Here is a 9496-nt window from a genome sequence, read left to right as displayed (position 1 = left end):
TTCTCAGCGCACTCCAAGGAAGGCCATGGCTGCACAATTACGGCCATTTTTTCCAATTACGTGCCGTTAGGAAGAGATGCTGGGCCCACGAAGGGGCTGCACTGCTGTGACGGTGAAGGGGCCCTGAGGGTTGTTACGAGGGGTGGATGGAAGTTCAGTGAGAAGCAGAAAAAAATTCCAACTTCAAAGTTGTTGTAGATTAAAGAGAGCTTAAGAAAGAGAAACAGCCTCCTATATCCTGGAAATGGAGCATTAAAACAGTTTCAATACAACCACAATGAATTTTCCCTCATCGACTCATTCTGTTCTGCTGGATTCGGGGTTGGCCTTCTGCTTTATCATAAAGTCATCTGCTCCTGGAATATGAGTCCTCAGACCCACCCTCCCTCTGCTCCCTCCACAGGATGGCCTCAAAGTTGTCTAAGTCGTGTCAGCTCAGAAGCTTGTACCCAAGACTCTCTTCTTTGAAGTGTCAGTAGCTTAATGTACTTGGCACAGTCCAATTCCAGGAGACTCCGGGGCCTGTCTGTCTTTGCCACAGAACCAGATTTTTGGTAAAGAACTAGACTGGGGCCTGTAGTTTACAGGAGAGCCTCAGGTGAGCATCAGAAAGCAGAAGCCTATCTGACAAATGGACTGATAGGCTGTGGTTAATTTACTATAGTGATTAATGGTTATCCATTCTATCCTAGGCATCCTGTTATCTGAGGTGTCCTTCCAGATAACCTTGAAGAGCAAGGTTGAAAGGTCACCCAGTAATCATTTTTCCCATTTCAAAGTCGTAGACATTGTCCTATTACTCTCTGTGTATCTGTATCTCATATACATACCTCAGAGAGGGGAAGGCCATTCTTGGTACAAAACACAGGAGTCACCAATGAAGAAACTGATCCATAAATATTTTAAAACCCTCTATGACTTATAAAATTGCCAAAATGCAAATAAATCCAAAAACCCAAGTGAGACAGGAAACTACCCTTTGCTACACATCTGTTGCAACTGGTATGTCCTGACTCTCAAGTTTGAGGGGGAAATGATTCAAAGTTTCCCCTGGTCAGATGACCAGGAGGGCCACCATCTTTCTTGATTCTCCCACCTCCAAACTGCTGAAGACCCTGGAAGCCTCTGACTCCAGCCGTCTGCTTCCGAACTCCAGGTCAAAGAGAGCCCACCGCGGAGGCCCAGTCCCCAAAGGGCTCCTTTCCCACTGCCGGGCAGCACACGGGGTCACTGTGAACACGGGCTCTGCGTGGTTCCTTACCTCTGGGTCCTGGTTGTGGGGTCCTCCCCGGTCCACAGCGCCGGGGTGGCTGTCCCCTTGGGGTCCCAAGCAAGGAGCAGTGCCCCAGGTTGCCAATCTGTTCCCAGCTATGCCCTCCAGGCTGTCTGGCTTAGGAGAGTCTCCAACAGCTGCGCCCTGCATCAGAGCCAACCTTTGCCTTCTCCCACCGTCAACATCTAAGCCTGGTACTGATCCCGGGATCCCACTCTGAATGTCCCTCTTGGTGAGCTTCCTGTGGGGTCTTTAGGACTGTTTCCGGCCCTTTCTGAGATCATCTCAGTCGACAAGACAGATTCTAAAACAAGTAAAACTCCAAAGGGAAGGGACGTGATGTCCTGCTGGGAGGCCCCTGGTCCCTCTGCACCCCTGCCCGACCCCCCAGCAGCAGTCACTGTTTCAGCTCACCCAGGGACTTGGCTCTGGGTGTCACAGAAATCCAGGAAAACGTCCCAGTTATGCCCCTCGGGCCGACAGCTGAGTATTTGGCTCCCATTTAGAACTTAAGAGGGGCCATTCCATGGCCTTTATTTAAAAGCATCTAAATTACCTTTGCAAAGAAGCACCTAAGAAGCTCTGAACTTCTGCAGACCCAGCCCTCGGCTGCATACATAGAGCTGATTTCCTTAGTAAGTCCAGGGCTTTAAAAATCACTTAGAAAAAAAAAATTACAAGCCCAATACAAAAATGGGCTAAGAAAATATAGAAAGGAGCTATCAGAAAAGGAAGTAAAAATACTTGAGAATATGTTCAATCTAACAATCTCATAAATAAGTACAAACATCTATGTGCCTTTTTACACGTTTCCTCTCGTATTGGCAAAGATGAAAGCAGTTGCTTTGATAGTCCTGGTCAGGACGTTAAGAGACAGCCACTTTCCCTTGCAGTGTGAACTGTGACCACCTTTTGGGAGAGAAATTGGCAATACCTATTCACATTGTAAATTCTCTTACCTTTGGCCCCGTCAGTTCCATGTCGGCACATTTTTTCTAACTCACGAGGACGTACAAGAGCATCGGAACGATGTACGGTCAGTGGCTCTGACCCCTTCACCTCGGCTCGCGCTGCAGCCTCTCCGTCCCTTGCCTGGGTTCCCAGCGAGCTCTCGCCCAGCGCTTAGTTACCCTCCTCCTGCTAAGCCCGCCCAGGCCGCACCCTCCACACTCAGCTCCTGGCGAGCCCAGCTCCACATCACACGTGGGAACCGGATCCCCTTCTTGATCTTACGCGAGGGAAACGGTCAGTCGGTGGTTCCCTGCTCAGCCACAGCTCGGCCCTCGCAGCTGTTTCCACAGCCGTGGTGAGTGGGTCTTACGTATTTCATGAATTTAGGACAGCTTTTAAAAATAATTACGTCAGGGTCCTTCTTCAAACCGATTGAATCATACTCTAGTGCCATAGCCAGAAAGATTTAAAAAATATACCCAACACTTAGAAATAAGACAGATGGCATAATAGAGGTCTGAGACGTTATTTACCAGTCCAACTCTGATTATTTGATCCTTTAGAGGAATGTCGTTTTGTTTGACTTGCTGAAGGCCTAAAAGACTAGAAGACTAAAAGCCCAGATTTTGTGATAAATCTACATGTTGTCACATGTAAATATTACATATTGCAATATTTAAATGTAATCGTAATTAGATATTTATATAGGTAATAATGTAATGTGTAATAAAATAATTACATATGTAATATTCATAATATGTAAACATTACATATAATAAATAATGTATGTTAAATGTTATCTAGATTTTTGTCTAGAAGGAATGCAAATGATTTCTGTCCAGTAGAAATAGGACCTCAAAGGCTTTGTGTCTAATTTAGCAGTCTTATGCTATCATGCCTTTTCAGACGCCTATAAACCACCAGAATGCCCGTTAAACTGGTCTTCCCATCTCACGTCAGAGTGCCTGTGTGACCTTTGGCTGACCAGTCCCGTTAAGGAACCTGCCTCTGGGCGTGAGATTCCTCTCTCTGCTGTGATATTTCTTGTTGCCATACTCACTGTCCCCCAGCTTACGATATTTTTTATCCTTGACTCTCAGCCTTTTATTCACAGAATAATTTTTTGATACCTTCTGGTGGGCAAGCAAGCATTCCCATGCCAATTTAAAGTCGCATTATTCAGGCCAGAGAACGCGCCTGAGAGCAGGACGGCCCGACCAGCGGCGCGAGCGCCCTTCTCGGCAGGTAGTTGGAGGCCCCCAGGCAGTGTTCCGCGCTGTCCCCACCTTCCGAAGAGATGGCTCTTCCAGGGTTATAGAAGCAGTGCCCCCACCTGGGGAAGAGCTTGCCTTCACTTTTCCAACATGGGTGTTTGTTGGAGGAGAAGGTTTCTGTTCCCTGGGGCGCTGTGATGGCTTGGAAGGACGTGACCAAAAAGTCCGTCCTAGTTTTCATTCGCAGTTTCAAAGACCCCTGTGCCTGGGTCTTTCTTTTCTCTTTAGAGATTTTCGGTGGAGCCCACACTGCGACCTCCTCTTTGCCTGAGTACTTAGCGCCCCACACCGGGCAGGGGCCGAGGTGAAGGGCAGCCCCCCGGCCCTGGGGCCAGCGAGGAGGTGCGCCTGCCCCTGCAGGCTCCGGACGGTGCCCTGCCCCTTGAACCTCGGCCTGCCTCCCCGCCGCCCCTTCCCTGCCCGGCCCCACGCCCCGGCCCGAGGAACTCTTCCTGACTAGTCACCTCCACACGGACCTCAGAACTGCTCTGGGGAACCTACCGGATACATTAAGCTCGCCTCGGCCCACAATGTGTAAAATATATTTGAAATGATCATTTCCCCCAAGTTGTGCTGAGCCTTTTGATAAATCAAAAGTCCTGGGCGTTTTGGGTTTTGATTTCTGGGGGCTTTTTTGGTTTTATGTTTTTATTTTCAGAGGGGAGAAGGTTTAGCTAAGTCCCGTGGACCACCTTCCCCTTGCTGAAAATCAAACACACAAACAATGTTCCTTCCAGAATAAAATGTCCTTATCAGTTCCTTCTTGCGTGGGATGAGCCCCGGGCCCACCTGCAGGGACGCACCTTCTGTCGGCAGGTCCCCCCAACCGGGGGCGGGGTTTCCGGGCACTCAGGCCCCACCCAGTTCCCTCCTGGACGTCTCTGAACACCCCCCAGGCCACATCCTCTCCTCAAATGCTCTCGGGAGCCACTTGCTGCCCTGTGTGCTGTGTGCAGTGAACAGCAAGGGCTGTACCAGCTTCAAGGGCTGTACCAGCTTCAAGGGCTGTACCAGCTTCAAGTTCACAATGGCCACAGTGAAACAGTCCTCCGGGCACAGGTTGGTGAGTCTCACCGATACCCTCCACTGGCTTTCCCTATCACTCCCGAGAAAACTAACTCCCTCCTTCCCATGGTCTCCCCTCCTCCCCGCCCCAGCTGTCCTGTTCCTTGAACATCGCAAGCAGCTGCTGACCTCAGGACCTTTGCACCTGCTGCTCCTTCTGCTGTCACCTCTTCCCAGGTACCCACATGGCGGGCATCCGCATCGCCTTCACGTCTCTTGCCAGGTGCCTCTACCCTGAAGAGCCTCTCTGGCCACTCTGTCGGCAAGAGCAGCTCATCCCCAGCACTCGAACCTCAGTCCCCATGCCCCTTTACTTGCTTTACTTTTGTTGCTGGAACTCTTGTCTCCATCTGAAATGCTCATTCATCTGATTATGGTCTGTGTATCCCTAGCTGGCATATAGGCTCCCTGAGGGCATGGTCTCTATTTGGTTCCCTGCTGTATTCCCCAGCACCTGGAACACAGTAGTTGTTCAATAAATAATTGTTGAATGAATGAATGAATAAAAGAATTTATATTAAGTCACTTTCTCTCCTTAAAGTGGAATAATTTGATACAGGATTCAGCATCACTGTTTTTCTTCTCCTTTATAATTTTTTTATTTAATTTAATAATATTTTTCCTTATAGGTGTTTTAAAAATTGTAAACCCACCTCCTTGCAACAAGGCAAACATCACAGAGATGTATTAAGAAACAGTTAATAATCTTCTCTTTGACAATCCCACACTTTGAGATGGCCAAAATTCACAGTTTTTCCCCTATGTTGATACAGATCTACATAGGTGTAGGGCTGGCTTTGTGTGTGTGTGTTTTCAGAATACCAGACTGATACTAAACATCCAAAATGTAACTTTCAGTGTGGTGGTCATGCACATGGACAGTCAGACTGTCTGGATTCAAATACTGGCTCTGAAAGCTCAGACATGTTACTTAGTATCCTGATGCCCTTTGTTTTTGTAAAATAGAAGTAATACCAGAACTTTTCCATGGACTTCCTGGAGGATTAAATGAGGTAACTAAAACAACCAAAACTTAGAGTAGGTATGCATTGTACTGTAAGCACAAAGTAAATGATCTAATTGTCTCCCCACTGAACAGTAGATCTTAGACATTCCCCCAACACAGCACCAACAGATTTGTTATCTTAAACTTATAAACTATTAATGAAATTGATCCTTTTTTCATGTATTTATTGGCACTTTCATTTCCTTTCTTTCAAAATGCTTGTTCAATAAAAAAAAAAGCCTGTTCATATTCTTTACCCATTGTTCAGTCAGATTGTATTTTTATCAATTTACATATGAGACAAAGGAACACTTTGTTTTTACATGTGTTGTAAAATATTTTTTTCCCACTCTATCATGTTTGTTTTTGAATTTTGTAATATCTTGTATTCTTTTATTTTCTGCTTTCATATATTCAAAATAGCTACTTCTTCATTCTGGTTTTCGGTTTTCCTGTATTTTTAGTCTTTATAAAGAAATTCTCTCTTATTGTCAGGTAATAAAAATATCCTACTAAATTTCCCCAGTTGGGTTTATTACTTTATAATATTCAAGGTCTTCAATCCATCTGTGAGGAAAATGGAAGTTTTTGTGAGCACGATCCTCACCTGACCCTGAACTTCTTGATGATGTAACGGGCCTCCTGCTCCCACACCCGGGGGCAATGAGCTGTTACTGAGTCACCCTATAAAGAGCTCCACCCAGTGCTCGGGCCGCAGAGAAGAAAGAGGATTAAGGACCTGCAGACGGCTGGGTGCCGACGTGATTCTCAGCCGTGATTCTAGTGCTGGATCCGCTGCGGGAGAATAAAGCCGGGTATAAACCCTGTCACCCCGAGGACGTGCCCTTGTCACCTCGGTCTCACCAAATCCATACTGGACCCCACTGGGGCTGAAACCCTCAGGTGAGGCACCATTTTAGTATATCTCTGAAATGGGGGTAGTCTTTTATAGATGAATAGACAATTAAATCAGCACCACTATTATGTAAACCACTCTTGGCGGTTTTTTAAGTTCTCAAGTATATTTCGATCTGTTACTGGGCTTTCTATTCTGTCCTTCTTACCAGTTTTTCTAGTGCTGTGCTGAAACTGTCTGAATTATAGTTGTTTCATTTTTTTTTTATTTTTTGGCTTTTAAAACATTTTCAACTTAACATATACTCTTTTTTCAGCTTCATTGAGGTATATTTGACAAATATAATTGTAAGATATTTGGTGTGTGACCAAGGTGATTTGATATATATGTATATATACACACACACATTGTGAAAAGGTTCCTCCCATCTAGTTAACTGACATGCCCATCACACCCACATATTTATCTCTTTTTGTGTGTGGGAACATTTAATTTCTACTCTTTTAATAAATTTTAATTATGCAGTACAGTGTTATTACTGCAGTTGTAGCTGTTTTACATTATGTTTTAATAATTGGTAAGGCAAGCCCCTCTCAATCCTTCTTTTAAAAAAATTATTGGTCACATTTAGATATTTAATTTCCTAGCTTGATTCTAAACAATTTTGCCCAAGTTTTTTAAAGCCTATTGGGATTCAGGTTGGAATGGCAATACATTAATCTTATTTATTTGGGAAGAATAGACATTTTTCTTATATTGAGTCTTCCTCCTATCTAAAATAAAAATGTCTCTCAGTTTATGTGGATCTTTTGTTTATATCTTTTGGAAAGATTTTAAGACATGCTTCATATAGTTCCTATGTCTTACTTTCAAAATTAATCCCTAAGAATTTTATAGCTTTTGTCACTATTACAAACTGAAAAGTTTTCTCTAACTCCATTTTTAACTGAGTATTAGCAGATTCCAGGCCTTTTATTTCATCACGTCAAGTGGAAAAAGCCCCCCTTCCCAGCATTGTCAAAGTATCACCAACATTCTTCTTTCTCTTAAAATTTACAATTACTCTAGCTCGAAAAAATGACAGTACGTATGGAAAGCTGTCTGCTTTCCATATAACTTGTGATTTCCATATAACTCCTAATTTCCATGTAACCCTTAATTTCCATATGACTCCTGATTTCCATATAACTCGTGATTTCCATATACCTCCTGATTTTCCTTTGCCAGAAAGGCTCACATCATGCTTAGTTTTCAGCTATGAACCAAAAAAGTATTTTCCAAGTACTTACAGGAAGCAGCTCTGAGACTGCGGGATCTGGAGTTGTCACAGGGTGGCGTGTGGAGAGATTTACGTGACCAGTCTTGTACGGCATCCGTTTCTAGACCCTCCACGAGTGGTTATTTCCACAGCTCAGTCCTCTGACTGAGGGTATCATGGCCACATGACAGTGTGGACAGGTAGGGGGGTGCAGAGCCATTTGGTCAAGATGAACTCTGGACATGCGGGAGGTGACCGAGTCCCCGAGGGAGTGTCAGAGTCACACCCCCTGCAGTTAGGACCCATCACCTGTCAACCTGTCACCCCAGCTTCCTCCCGGGGTGAGGCTGTGAAGCAGGAAATCAGAGGGTCCCCAGGCCAGGACAACCACAGGCACCAGGCAGGAAACCCCTCCGCCGACAGGGGCCACAGCGCCTGGTGCTGGACTTCAGGCAGGTTCCACTGCTGGAAGGGAGCAGAGGACTGGCCAGCGTTGGACTGAAGGAACCCGGGCTGGGGCAAAGCCAGGGCCGCTGGCTGAGGCGACAGGCATGCAGAGGCGGCCAGAGGGCCCAGTGACCTGCCCAAGGTAGTGGTCTGGGAACAGCTCTAGGGCCCAACAGCCGCCAGGACACCACCCGATCCCAGGGGACTCTTAGTTCCTTGACCTCCCAACGTGTGGACCTGTCATTATCCGGGAGCACAAGTCCTCCACACCCCTGTCCACGCACCCCGCTTCCTGACCACTGCCTCCTACCTGTACACCCCAGCCCCACCTGTTACCTGAACCAGCCACCTTTCACCCTCAGCAGGTGGTGAGGGCTCAGTGTTCCCGCTGCCCCTCCCACCCTTGCAGTCTGCTCTTCCTCTTCACGCATCTGAATTTCATGGGCACCATTCTAGTCACTGCCTTGCACACAGGCTTGGCTCACTTTGCCCCCTCACTTCAATGGAGCATTTGGCAAAAGCCCAGCCCTGGTCCAGCTTGTATCTTCTCTGTGTCTCTGGATGCATCTCCATCCCTCGCCACTCTGCTCATTAGCCTCCCTTCCTGCAGCTGCCAGGTAGGCTCAGCCAGGGAGAGGCGCTGGCAGGAGGGTTGCCCCTCTCCCTCCCTCCCAGCAGGTCCTGGGCGGGGTGGCTCCTCAGGTTCTGGACCTGCCCTTACCTCGGGTGCTCCCACCCCAGCGGCAGGGGCTCCCTCTGTGCTTCACCACCCCTGGGAGCTCCCTCAGTGCTGCCCATGCCTTTAATACTTTCTTTGTCCCTTTTTAAATGGAAAAAAAGTGACATCCTCTTCCATTGTGGAATTGTTTAAGCTAGGCTGTCCTTCAGATTTCATATTCAAATTTAGCCAGTTTAGGAATAAGATCAATACCTAGTTGCCACCAGACTTAAAACCACTCCCATAGATGAGGAAATTGCTTTGCCCTTGTTTGTCTACACTGTTTCATCTTATTTTCCCTCTTTCTCTTGCTTTCTATTCACTTTTTAAAAATATAAAGACTTTGTTCTGCTTGGGATTAATTAGGAAGTTACAGATGAAATTTACTTGATTCAATGATTCCTGTGACCTATTTTATTCCACTCGACTTACTTTCATGTAGGGGCTGAGGATGTGTATCCTAACCAGGTACACAAATTCCTTTTCCTCCTGGCTGGACCTTTGTTGAGCTTTTGACTTGCTTGCCTCCAACCCCAGACCAACAATTCCTTTGAACTTAAGGACTGCCTCTTAGAGAATGTGGACAGTTTCACACCACATTGTGTGAATGTGACACAGAGCAGAATGTGACACTAAAGTACGCTTCCC

Source organism: Manis pentadactyla, chromosome 14 (genome assembly GCF_030020395.1).
Source record: "Manis pentadactyla isolate mManPen7 chromosome 14, mManPen7.hap1, whole genome shotgun sequence".
NCBI lineage: Eukaryota > Metazoa > Chordata > Mammalia > Pholidota > Manidae > Manis > Manis pentadactyla.
This window is presented reverse-complemented; position numbering follows the sequence as displayed.